Source organism: Onychostoma macrolepis, chromosome 21 (genome assembly GCF_012432095.1).
Source record: "Onychostoma macrolepis isolate SWU-2019 chromosome 21, ASM1243209v1, whole genome shotgun sequence".
In the NCBI taxonomy this organism is placed as follows: Eukaryota; Metazoa; Chordata; class Actinopteri; order Cypriniformes; family Cyprinidae; genus Onychostoma; species Onychostoma macrolepis.
This window is the reverse complement of record NC_081175.1, coordinates 28,526,295-28,540,343: the sequence shown is the minus strand read 5'-3', so window position 1 is coordinate 28,540,343 and position 14,049 is coordinate 28,526,295. Positions and strand designations below refer to the sequence as shown.

Here is a 14,049-nt window from a genome sequence, read left to right as displayed (position 1 = left end):
AGGCGCAAAGATCATTGTGATCTTGTGGAACTATGGGCCGAGAGGCCATATATTCCTGAATTTGAACTTGAATGAATGAATGAATATTAAAAAAATTATAAAAATTACTAAAACTAAAATTAAAGTGAATGTCAACTAAAATCTATTTCAAATAGTTAGCAAAAACTATAAAAGTATATCAAGAATACTAAAATAACATTGGGATTCAGTCGATGTGCAGTGTGGAGCAAAGGCTGGCGGTGTCTGCTTATTGGCCGTTTTCTTTGGAAGGCAGGGCTTACTCTTCTAGAGCTGCCATATTTGGGCGTTCGTTCCTCTTTCTCCCTTTCATTATAATAGCCGTGTTCTGTCTCAGATATATAGAGTCTCTGTTTTCACTTAAAGCACACTGAGTATTGAATGAAGCATCTGTCTGTCTTTCATGTTGTAGACAGCTGCAGAGATGATGCTACTACAGTCTGCCAGATTCAGAGACTGTAAGAGGAACAAACCCACCGCTGGGACTGTGAGCTTCACACCTGTGAGTGCGTGCGTGTGTGTGTGTGTGTGTGTGTATGTGTGGATACACACGTTTGCATTTAATTCTTTTCCCCTCTACTCTTGGTAACTACAGATCTGAGCTCTGCTGTGGCTCGAGAGCTCTTCTCGTCTCATCTGGTCTCTTCTCTTCTCATCTTGTCTTTTCTCATCGTGTTTCTCCTCTCGTTCTCTCTCTCTTACTCTGTGTACCGCAGGGACTCGTGCCATGCTGTGTTGGGTGGCACCCATGTGCCCTCGTCTGCTGACTCCTACACTTCCATTGTGAGATTTATGCTAAATATGCATATCTTAATTGCATTATTCAAAATAATTAGCTAATATATTTTTGCATAATGACAAGGTAAGCAAATAGTGTCTCTGTGCTCTGTGTGCTGTGGCTGGGAAACTTTGCAAAATTAATAGACTCCCAAAATTACTAATTACCTCGTTTTTCCCAGCGTTTCAGAGAGGACTCGTTTCCTCCAAAGTGCTGCAGCTAAAGATCTTCACACTGTGTGTGTGTGTGTGTGTGGCAGTAATTTATCTACAGCCTGTGTGTATATAATGCATTATAATATAAATGCATTCTTTTATAATGCCCTGTAATACACTTTATAATCAGGGTTGTGTTTTCTTAAATCATTGTAAACACAGTTATAAAACAATGTACCTATTTTTGGCTACACCTTTATATATGATACATTATAACATATAAATAGCATATTTCATGTTTCATTATAGTGAATTATAATGGTACCTTGGTATATCGGTACCTTAAATGCATTAGTGCATTTAAGGTACCTATTTTTGGCTACACATATAGTATAATGCATTATAACATAACATAAACACCCATTTATATTTCATAAAATGCATTATACTCTTTAAACAATGAATATGTTAGTATTATAATCCATTATACTTGTTATAACTTACCTGTTTCACCCATATACAGTATAATGCATTGTAATACATAAATACCATTTGTAATGTGTTTTATGAAATGCATTGATTATAGATCATAGTGAAATATAATGCATTATATCCTATCAGTATAAGCATGTATATGAAAGTATTATAAAGCATTATAACTGTTATTACATGTACTTATTTTTATCTACACCCTTAAATAGTGCATGACATTATAACATTATAAATATCCGTTTATTTGTTTTGTGAAATGCATATAAGTATTATAAAGCATTATAACTGTTATTACTATTTTTGGTTACACAGTTATATATTGTAATGCATTATGACATATCATAAATACCAATTTATAATGTGTTTCCTGAAATGCTTTATAATGCATTATGCTCTTTAGCGCTATAACCATGAATATGTAAGTATTATAATGCATTATAACTGTTGCTGATCTACAGTACATGCTGCACAATGATATCAATTAATCTTACTCCAGATAATTAATATTTTCTTTATTTGTGGAAAGTAGCGAACACTTATCTTCCTGAAGATGAACTGTCCTCTCCAGTCGAGTGCATTATTTAAACTCGAGCTTTTAAAGCACAAATGCTGTTTTCTTACCGCACCATAATCACAGTAATTAATAGAGCGCTTTCAGTATCTCTGACTATCAGGTGCTGGTCGTTCATCAGCTCGGCATTAATGAACGTTTGGGCTGGAGGTTCCTAGGCTTTATTAAAGCTTTGTGGAGTTCCTCATTCCCTGCTTTTCCACTAAAACTCCTTTCTTTTGTAAAGCTGATCATTTCAGCAGAAAGAGAGACAATCAACCCAACAAAGGATTCAGATAGTTTTACTCGTGCTTTAAATGTCTGACTGTAATTTCATTACATATTAAACAGGATTTATTTATTGTAATGGAAGATCAATCAAAACATTTTGCAGATAGAAGAAATCCAGACCTATAAATGTAGCTTTGTAGATGAAGACGGTCAGTAAATAGTTTCTAATGTGTGCTGAGTAGTTGCTATGCAGTTTAGAAGGTGTTAGTAGTTTTTAACAGGTTTCTAGAGAGTTGTGGGTGGTTGCCAGCGTGTTGCTATGCAGTTAATGTGTATTCTATCTATTTGTTTTCTTTGTATTTATTATACAATTAACAAAAAAAAAAAAGGCCTCTAACACTAGCTTGCTCTATTCTTTTTCTATTCTATCCATTTTCTTTTTATTATATAATTTAAAAAAAACCTTGCTACGTGTACTGCGTTAGGCTAACTGAGACTTGTTATAGCACTTGTGTATCGTTGCTCTTTTGTTGGTTTTGATTGCTTCCATTGTCCTCATTTGTAAGTCACTTTGGATAAAAGCATCTGCTAAATGCAGGTTATTGGTGGATGCCAAAACATTGCTATGCATTTAATGTGTTCAGAATAATTGGTATCAGGTTTCTAGGGTGTTATTTTTGGTTGCCAGGGTGTTGCAGTGCAGTTTCTATAGTTTTCTGAATAGTTGTTTGCAGGTTACCTGTGGTTCCTAGGCAGTTGCTATGCATTTAAGGGGTTCAGAGTAGTTGGCAGCAGGTTGCCAGGATGTTGCAATGCTGCTTCTAATGTGTTTGGAGTAGTTGTTTGCAGGTTGATTGGTGGTTGCCAGGGTGTTGCTATGCATATAAGGTGTTCAGAATAGATTTCTATGGTGTTAATTTTGGTTGCCAGGGCATTGCTATTAGGGGTGTGCAATATATTGTCTGCGATTAATATCGTAATTGTTGTTTTAACGATGTGCAATTTGACATTATCGAGTATTTTGCAAAAAACAAACAAAACACCCCTACAGAGACCATGCATTCATTACGTGAAGTCTAGAATAGAGCGCGTGCGCATTTAGAGTGTGTTCTTTCACTGCATGATTCAGTCTAATAAAATGCATTAAGAATGATCACAAAATTCAATATATGGGGGCAGAAAATGTGTATCTATATATCATTTCATATAGTTACAATCACACGAAGAGTGCCATTTTTTGTTCAAAAATAAACATGATTGTGATACTGATTTTGTACAACAGTTCAATAAATAAGTGAATATTAAGAGACTTACATTTTAGACACCATATTGCCTGTTTTTGCTCCATTTCGCCAACAAAAAATAATTCCAAACAGCTACAGCACTGATTTTTGCGTCTCTGAACAACATGACGATGTTTAGTTCCTGAATGAATCAACCATTTAAATGATTCGGTTCAGTCGCAATGACTCACTTGTTAACAGTGACTTGCTGCCACCTACTGGCGATTTTAATTTCACATTCAAAGTATCTGTTCATTTTAAAATAATTTCAAATATCAGTATTTAATATTTTATGTTTAAAATATCAAAACATTATGCATTTGTAACTGCAGGTTAAAGCACTCCATGTCCTAAACAGTGTGTAAATGCATCTAAATGCCACTTCAGATGCAACTTCTGCAAAGATTAATTTTGTTGATACTGGTTTCATTTGTTTGGAAACAGCCTAAATGTCTCATTATTCTAATTGACTGATTAAATGTAACAATTAGACTCAAAAGATGCATACTTTTAGAAAAAGAAATGTCTTTATTAAAGGTAAAATTGCCCATAAAAGGTAAAAATCAATTTAAACTTATATGAAAAGATTAATTCCTGTGTGAACTGACCACACAGAATATGAAGAATATCAAAACTGCTGCTGTCCACAGTAGTCAGAAATCAGCACAATAACACACTCTGTAAAATTTCGTCTAATTATCATTATCGAAAAAATCCCCCAAAATTTCGAGATATCATTTTTTTTCAATATTGCACACCCCTAGTTGCTATGCAGTTTCTAAAGTGAATTGTAGGTGGTTCCCAGGGCGTTGTTAGGCAGTTTCTAAGGTGTGCTGAGTAGTTGTTTGCAGGCTGCTTGGGTATTATTGGTGGTTGCCAGGGTGTTGCTATGTGGTTGCCAGGGTGTTGCTATGTGGCTGCTAGGGTGTCCTGAAGAATCATTCATGCCTGTTAGTTTAATACTTTGTGTTGGATGTTTGATCGCGTCACTCAGACTAATAAAGCTCAGATATTTCCACAGCAAGGCATCCAAACGCTGTCAGAACTAACGCTGATGTCTTCCTGTCACATTCTTAATTAAGGTACTCAGTGGAAAGCATGAATAACGAAGAGCTCCGGTCTTAACGAGACTCCGTTTTGGCACCGTCTCAACGGCTGCTATGACAACTCGGCGGCCTATAGCAGCGGTCGTCAGACAGCGAGCGGCGTTAGAGCCGCTGCCCGAACAACACAATGGATCACAACTTCATGGATCCCCAATTTAGACTTCAGCCAGCGCGTTTAAGGAGGAACAGCGGAGATGGGCCTCCTCGGTGACTCACGGCGGATCGGCGCCACCTTAACACTCGCTTGCTGCCAGCAAGGCCAGCTTTGTTCAAACTGACAGGAATTGGCAGGCAGCCATTTTGTTCGCAAATTTACATAAACGCCAAATGGTGTCTGTTTCCTGTAGGTCTTCTAGAATTCTCTTTAAGCAGAGCTCCCTGTGTGTGTGTGTGTGTGTGAGCTTCATCAGGACACACTCATCCCTGTTGTGAAGTCAATGAGCTTCTCACTGATGCATATGCATCGTGCCGTAGCTTATTTTAGCCGGATTATTCCGTGACCCCATGAAACATCGAACTGTCCTGCATTTCATGCTTTACTGCATCATTTTTGTGAGTGAACGTCCACAAACCTGTCATTTCATCCTAGAATCACAATCCATTTTCCTTTTTAAGGATCTTTTAGATTTATTTTTCTGCATTTCATGATAATTAATAAATAAAATTATTAATAAAATAAAAACTATTTAATTAAAAAAAAATTCAAATCTATTTTGGCAATAATGATTTAAATTACAATTTTAAATAAAAGTTGTAATGTGTTTATTAATAATAATTGTTTATTGTACTGCCTTTAGCTTATGCTGAACTAAAATAATAAAATAAATTATTTTGTTTTTTTACAGTATTTTTTCAGATCCAAACCGAAGCGTTACAGAAATGACAATATTAGGTGACATGTAAATAAATACTGTAGTTGAGCTAATATAATTATTTTAACAGTGATCAATTGTCACAATAGTTGTCAGTTATATAGGAAATCTCAAATGCTTAATTGTTTATATTGTTGCAAAATATAAACTAAAGATCGCCTAGCTCTAATCTGATAAATGCAACTATAAGGCATGAATATATTAAGATATATATTACTATATATATTAGTTGTGTCAAAATTAGTGCGTTAACGCAGGCGATTAATTTTTTCAGTTTAACGCGTTAAAATATTTAACGCAATTAATGCAGGGGCGGAGCTAGGGTTGGCCACCCCACTCACATCATATCAAAGAAATAACAGCCAAAATACCCTAATAACTAGCTGCTGTGATGTCTATTAATCAAATGACAAAGAAAAGAAAAAAAAGAGGACAAAAAGAACTTTTATAGCTTTAAGGATTCATCTATATTTAATTTAATTTAGTGTTTGATAACTTCAGTTTCAATTTCTGTATATTTCTGCTGAAAGGCACTGGTAAATATGACATTTATTATAATGGGTTTATGTGAAGATTGTTTTAAGTTCACTTAAATTAGAAGTTATTTTTTAAAAGTCTAATAAATGTTAAAATTGATATCTCTCATTTATACTGTGATGTTGAATGGCTGTAGTCAATAGGTAAATATGGAAGCAATTTTATAGAGAAATCGGTATGGTATCAGTGATACTGGCCTTCAGTCATAAAAAAAAAGATGCCATTAAACAAATATTAAAATATATATTGTCTTTATGTTGTTTGTACATTAATTTGAAGATTGAACTTTAATGTTAGGTGGGATTAATTGCGATTAATTTCAGAAAAATGTGCGATTAATTAGTTAATTTTTTAAAATTGATTGACAGCACTAATATATATATATATTTTTATTTTTTTATGATTATTTTATTACTATATATTTTATAGATTTTTTTTGTATTTATATTTTATTATATTATTATTTATTGTTATTGTTTTTTTGTCCTTTTGGAACATCTTGAACTGTTGTTGCTTTGGAAGAAAAAAACTTTATACTTTATTTAGAGGTGAAATACTCCTTTAAATGAATCTTCCCTAGTTTTCATGAAAATAATAAATCTCAATTTTTGAGGGTGAAATGTGACCTGGACTTTTTTCTCTTTTTTTTTTCATGAGATTCACTCTGTTGTCCCAAACGTATGACAGTCCATCGTGATTATCTGTTGAAAGAGCCGCTGTTTCTCTTCACACGGAGAACAGCCGAGGTGCCAAGTTCACCGTGAACCAGTGTTCCCCGTAATAGTCGTCTCATTATTTTTGAATAACATCAGGTGCACAAATATTTAAACAAGCGTCTGTGAGATGAGAGGAAATCATGCAAATATGAAAAGGCCCTGGAAATGAAGGATTGTGGGATGCGGGCGGCGGCTGACATCTTGGCACGGCGAGCTGATCAATTAGTCTAATCACACCAGTGTCAGTGCTGAGGTTGCATTAATATTCAATTAATGGTCTGAATCCCTCCTAAAGCTTCTAGAGGCTTCTGGTGCCGCCGCCGAGAGGATCCCACACCTCGCGTTCCCATTGGCTGTTCAGAATTTCATCGCCATGGAAATACCAATCGGTGTTGACAGCACAGCTCTGGTTGGAGCGTGTGATGATCGTTGGCCTCAGGCTCCGACCGATGCTCCCGGGGTCCTTACTGACCACAAACACGTTTACCAATAAAATCAGACTCGCTTTATTCAAGAGAAACTCGTGCCGGAGAACCGATGCTACAAAAACTGTCTGTGTACTGCTTTTCTTTTCTTTTCCCCTCAGTCTTTCTCTCTCCCCCAGAGCAGTTTCTCCTGGAGCAGATGGATGTTGTTGAGGCTGTTTGTGTGTGTGTGTGTGTGTGTGTGTGTGTGTGTGTGAGAGAGAGAGAGAGAGAGAGATTCCAGTATTCAGCTTTTCCAGGTCAGGGAGGATTTGGTTCTGCCTGGCTGCCTGGTTTGGCCATTTACTTGGGTTAATTAGTTAACGTTACTAATATGTTATTAAAATTTTTAGGTTGTTGTGCCCTTGACCACTTTTTTGCAAGGCTAAATAAACATAATCCGATCTTTCTATTCAAAAATGGGTTATCAAATTAAACCTTTTTTTTTTTTATAAAATATATATATATATATATATATATATATATATATAAATTACCAACAATTTGTACCAAAATAATTAAAACTGAAAAAAAAAATAATCTATGTATGCATATAAAAGACAGAAAAAACAACAACTAAGGCTTTAAAAGAAATTAAAATGAAAACTGAACCTATGAAATAATAGCAAACATTAAAGTGTTTCAATTATACTAAAATAACACTGGTTTGAAATAAAACAAAACAAAATATTTAAAATTTAAATGGATTTTTAGTGGTGCAACGGATCACAAAACTCACAGTTCGGATCACACTACGGATTTTGAGTCACGGATCGGGTCATTTTTCGGATCAGCAAAAAAAAAAGTTTGCTTTTCATTTATTACTAAAAGCTTACTTTAAGTACTTCTATACACCAGTAGAAACTACTAGCTTAACTACTAAAGTCAGTAATACAACAACAAATACAACAACAACAATTGCACAAATTCCAAGCATAGATGTACAGCCTACAACATAAAATTATAGGCTATATAAAGACAGTAACAGTAGTATTCAGGTGCAGAAATGTAATAATTAAGTGTAAAACAACATAAGCATAAGTTAAATACAGATTACAGGCGCACGAGTCCCGATTCGATTTCTCCTTCATCTGAATGGTTTGAAATTCCTTGAATATGTAAATTGGTAAACACGTGCAAATGATAACTTTGAGTCTATACTGGTTGAATTTAACAGTCATCTACGATCTGTTGCAACCCTACTGATTTTATTTCAGCTAGTTGCCAAGGATTTTTTCATTTTCATTTAGTTTAACTTGTAAAAACGTAACAAATACGGAATTAAAAAAACCAAAATAAAACAAAATTACTTTTGTTGTAATATCAGATAACTATACTGTAATATCTCGATAATAAAACAACACTCTTTTGACATTTTTAAAAAATATTTTACTTTATTTCAGCTAATTGACAAGGCAACAATTTAAAAAAATTGGGAAAAATTTATTTAGATTAACTTAATGTACAAAAAAAGCTAAAACCAAAAAAATAAACTTGAAATAAACATGTACTAAAATAAAATAAAATATTAAAACCGCTTTTATTTAAGCTACTTAACATGGAAACATTGCTCATTTTCATTTTGTTTAATTTGTACTTAAATAACTAAAATGGAAATAATTTTAGACTGTAGACATAAAAAAATAAAAATTACCAAAACTTTAACAAAAAAAAAAAAAAAGAGAATAAAATATAAATATATAATTTTTTTTACATTTCAGTTTGTTTATTTCAAGCAATGAAAATGTTTATTTATTTATTTGTAAAAGTTTTAGTTAATGGTAATAACGCTGGTTCATACTGCATACTTCTTTCAGAACTAGTGTTGTATTTCATTCTGAATACAGCTACCAAATACTGAAAAGCTTGAATCCATAAACATGTATTTATGTTCTGTAATAAGCACACATGCATGTTTACTGTCTAAATGATGATATACAACAGACTAGTAGTGTTTTATATATCGCTAATTATAAGGACTACAAACCCGAAAACATTTTCAGGGTTTAAAGAAACATTTAATTTATGATCCTTTTTTTCTTTCTCAAATGAGGACATCTCCAGATATAACATAAAAAGCGAATGAATAAATAAAAAGCGTTTTATTCCATCTCTCTTTGTCTGTGTTGGTGTGCATGTGAATGTTTGTCAGATCTGTGCAGTTCAACCTCTGGCCTTCTGAGAACTTCACCATCTGTTGTGCTGTAAAAGTGGAGCACGTTCTGCGAATCAACTTCTCCTTCACACCAAACATTGTTTTCTCTTCTGTAATCCGCCGCTTTCCTCTCTTTGTCTTTCAGCTCCTGCATCTGAAATGCCGGAAACGGATAAATGAGAAGCGCCACGGCCTCCTGAAGCAGACAAACGGATGAAAGATTCATGAAGGAGGTGAATGTTGGGCGCAACGAAACGATCCGCAGATCTCTTTCACCTGTGGCCCACCAGACGGCAGAACCGGTGTGTGAGCACAGGTTGAGCCCAGACAGCACCAGGTACTGCGTGTGTGTGTGTGTGTGCAGACGGGTCCCACAGGGCGAGGCTCTACAGCTGTAGACAGACACTGAATTTGCTGCATCTGCTGTCCCGACATCTGCAGACTGGGCCGAAGACACATGCTCTGTCTGTATCTGTCTGTCTCACTGTGTGTGAATGTACACTTACACTGCCAAAGGAAAAGGCCTGACTGCAGCTCAAGAACAGCAGTGCAAAAGATTATTAATAGATAGTACATGTGTGAGTGTGAATTACATTGCATTAAAACCATTCAAAAGCATTATAGGAAAATAAATAATAATTAAAAATATTAATAAAAACTATAATGGTATCTAGGGCTGGGCGATATGAGCAAAAATTCATATCTCTCTATTGATTTGCGGTATACAGTATATATCTCGGTATTTTGTATTTGTATTAAACAAATAAAGTGAATTTAACCATGGTTACATTCTAACATTGTAACATTGCAATCTAAAAACAATAATAATGCTTTTAAAGCAGAAGTTAAATTTACTAAACTAAAAATGAAAAATAATTAAAAGCACAGGCTAATTGAGTAAAGGGGCTATTTTGATTACCCCATTACAGTCACATTACAGTTAGTGCTATCATACAAATACACTTACTTGTAGGTCTAAAATTCTACATGTCACATTTATTGTCCAACTACAAAAATTTCAGCAAAATGTATATTTTACTCAGAGTTATTGCGCTCTGTTTGGCGCTCGTTCTAAATGAACTCGCAAAGCAAAAGCTCAAGCACTTCTGACAGCAAAATGGAAATATTTCCATGGCTTTCTAACATTTACAGATGGAGAATATACCTGTGAAATGTAAGTTATGCATTTAGGAAAACAGCACATCTCAAACACATTAAACAGCGCGTCTCTGTCAGCGGCACACGCAGAGCATCCACTTTAAACTGAAACTATAAACTATAGGCTACTATATCTTACGAGTTTTTAAAAGCCCTTAATATAAAGCTTGTCACATGTTTAGAACACATTGTATTATGCACTTTCTCCGCAGCAGTTCAGTCAGTGTCCTCCCTAGATATTTTTTTCAGATGCACTCGTATCAAACTACTGTATATCGATATTAACAGTATTGCTTCATACCTTGTCACTTATAAAAAAATATATCGATATATCATACAAACTCGATATACCGCCCAGCCCTAATGGTATCTTAATGATACTAAAATAACACTGGCAACTCTGTTGTAACATCATATTTAACGCTTCATTTTTAACACAAATGAAAATATTTTTGATGCATTCTGAGAGCTATCTGACCCTCCATAGACGGCAAGGTCCATAAATGTAGTCGTTAAAATAATCCATGTGACTTCAGTAGTTTAACCGTAATTTTACGAAGCTATGAGAATACTTTTTGTGTGCAAAGAAAACAAAAATAACGACTTTATTCAACAATTTGTCTCCTCCGCATCACCCTATAGCGCCTTTTTGGAGATTATCACATACATAAATAAGGTATGTACGCGGATACGCTGTTTACGTTGTTTACGCTTTGATCTGAACATATCTGAACCACTGATGTCACATGGATTATTTTAACGATCTCCTTGCTACATTTCTGGACCTTGATCGTGGATCCTTGCTGTCTATTGGAGGGTCAGAAAGCTCTCGGAATGCATCAAAAATATCTTAATTTGTGTTCTGAAGATGAACGAAGGTCTTACGGGTTTGAAATGACATGAGGGTGAGTAATTAATGGCAGAATTTTCATTTTTGGGTGAACTATCCCTTTTAAGTACAAGTTATAAGTTCAAATTAAAGCTCTCGCTCTATATAAATGTATAATGATTTTAATGAGCAATATTTAAAGTCTTAGTTATTTTAGTATTGCAGTATTCTTTTTTTTTTTTGTTTACACAAAATAAATAATTTGACGTTCATGCATTTAGAAGATGCTTTATACAAAGCGATTTACTGAAGACAAAGAAAAACATTTTGTTTAATTAATTAAAATTATATATGTACTTTTTGGGGGGTGAAATGGGTACCATGAAAGAAGCATCAGATCCAATCTGAAACTGGACTCACCTGTGTGAGAATCTGGAACGAGTGTTGGATGAGTTCATACTGTGAGTGTCAGTAGCTGCTGTATGTCTGGTGTGTGTGTGTGCGCATGTGGGTCAGGTCTGTGTGTGTGTGTGTTGAGGGGTCGGTAACAGCTGTGCTCTGGCTCGAGTGCTCGTCTCTCAGAGGGAAGCGCGGGTCCAGGTGCCTCGGCTGTGGCGTCGCCCGCAGTGCCGCCGTCGGCTGAGAGGGACGGAAGAGCTAATCAGGCAGCAAAGCATTTCTGACGGACCGCAGAGAAAATACAGCCACAAAACTACTCAGCATCCCACTCGCTTCATTTAGCCCGCAGGAAAACCCGCCAGAGAGACGCTACCATCGCTTTGATGATGAAGTTGTGATGCACGTTCAACATAATGGAGCTTTCATCCGCCGATAAATAAAACTCTGACAGGCAAATCAACATTTTAATTGAACAAAGCACACAAACAGCAGACCTAGAGAAAGACACTGTCGATTTAATGACAGCCCTGTGAATAATGAAATGAAGCTGCTTGTATGTGGATTTGTCCGGTCGTCATCCGTTCTCCGGTTCTTGACAGTCGGTTAATGTCTCGACATCTGTGGAAACCGCAGCAGTCCATCAGTACGCATGAAAACATCATTTATTCATTCTTTATGCATTATTTACTTCTATTGTCAGCGTTTTAATTATCGCCAGCGTTTTGTGTTTGTAAGTCAATCTGATATTCTTCATCATAGTCGTATTCTTCTTATTCTGTTTGTTTGTAAATCCAGATTCAATCGCAGAAGGAAGTTAAAGTTTAATTATTAACAATTAATTTTTAACTAAATTATATAAATGTAAATATACAGTGTCTGTGTGCGTATATATATATATATATATATATATATATATATATAAAATGAATACTACAGGGCCGTTGAATGCTTGAATCTGATTGGCTGACGAACGTTCTGAGGTGTGCAATTATTTTCAGGGAATTGCACGCTGAACGTAGTTCCAGGCAGCTCTTGACCGCATTACATTACCATATCACTTCGCCAAATGATTTGAGTTATTTCAAAGGTCTTACAACAGCAAAATAACCAAGACCCACAATGACACTGGCCAAACAAATAAATATAGTAAACAAAAGGAGAAAAACGACGGATCATGTCCATGTTTTTGCCATAAAATTACGCTTTATTATGTACGGCAAGCACATACTGTACTCTATCTCTCCCGCTCTCTCTCCCTCACAGACCGCACATACATAACAGTCACAGTTTGCACACACTAACATACATCACGCTAATGTTGTTAGCGCTACTCTGATGATTTTATCAGTAGTTTAACAATTTAAAAACTACATGACTTCTCACAAGCGAGGTAACAACAACGGCGCTGTTCGTGAAGGAAAATAACTTAAAGTTTCACTATAACTAGAGACATTGCTGCCGAACACTATTGAGAGACGCACAGAGCGTAATCTCTCTCTCTCTCTCATAACTTAGTTATTAACTGTATTAACTGCATTAGTCTGTTATCAATGGCTCAAACCTCAGTTACTAGGTTTAAAATGATGTTTTGGAATTAGCAACAGAGGCATTGGATAAGATGTGGAAGAAATAATCCTACTCACAATAGTGATTTAAGTAGAAAAACCGGACGAATGCCTTGAAATATATCATCTGATTGATGTCTTGAGGTGTGGCAACCGTAGTATAAGCGGAATAATTGACTTCGGTCCGTTGAATTATTAGAAAAATAATGCACACCCAAGGTGTAACGGCATCACCACCTCGGGTGTGCATTATATTTCTAATAATTCTAATAATGAACTATTGAACTCATGAACTAGTTTTCTATTCATCTGTGAATCCTGAAGAATAAAATGTATCATGGTTTCCACAAAAATATTGGGCAGCACAATTGTTTTCAACAGAAATGTTTCTTGAGCAGCAAATCAGCATATTAGAATGATTTCTGAAGATCATGTGACACTGAAGACTGGAGTAATGATGCTGAAAATTCAGCTGCGCATCACAGAAATAAATTACAGTTTAACAGATATTCACATAGAAAATTGCTATTTTAAATGGTAATAATATTTCACAATATTAGTGCTCTTACTGTATTTTTCACTGAATATATGTGGCCTTGGTGAGCAGAAGAGACTTCATCTGAAAATATAAAAAATCCCCCCAAACTTCTGAAGCAACAGTAGTTTTTTTTTTTTTTTTTTTACCACATCACAAATAATCAAACACATTTATGTTTTGTGTAAAAGATCCAGTTATTACTC

At 35.1% G+C, this 14,049-nt stretch overlaps 1 long non-coding RNA gene across 9 annotated transcripts in view; it reads left to right on the top strand.

Annotated features, from left to right (window-relative positions):
- The first annotated feature begins 428 nt into the window (after window positions 1-428).
- The window catches only part of LOC131529435 (uncharacterized), a 61,123-nt gene continuing 47,502 nt past the window's right edge, over window positions 429-14,049 (top strand). For all 9 annotated transcript variants that reach the window (XR_009268094.1, XR_009268092.1, XR_009268093.1 and 6 more), the window contains exons 1-2: window positions 429-520; window positions 9,503-9,694. This is a non-coding gene — a long non-coding RNA (uncharacterized LOC131529435). The remainder of the gene's footprint in view (window positions 521-9,502; window positions 9,695-14,049) is intronic.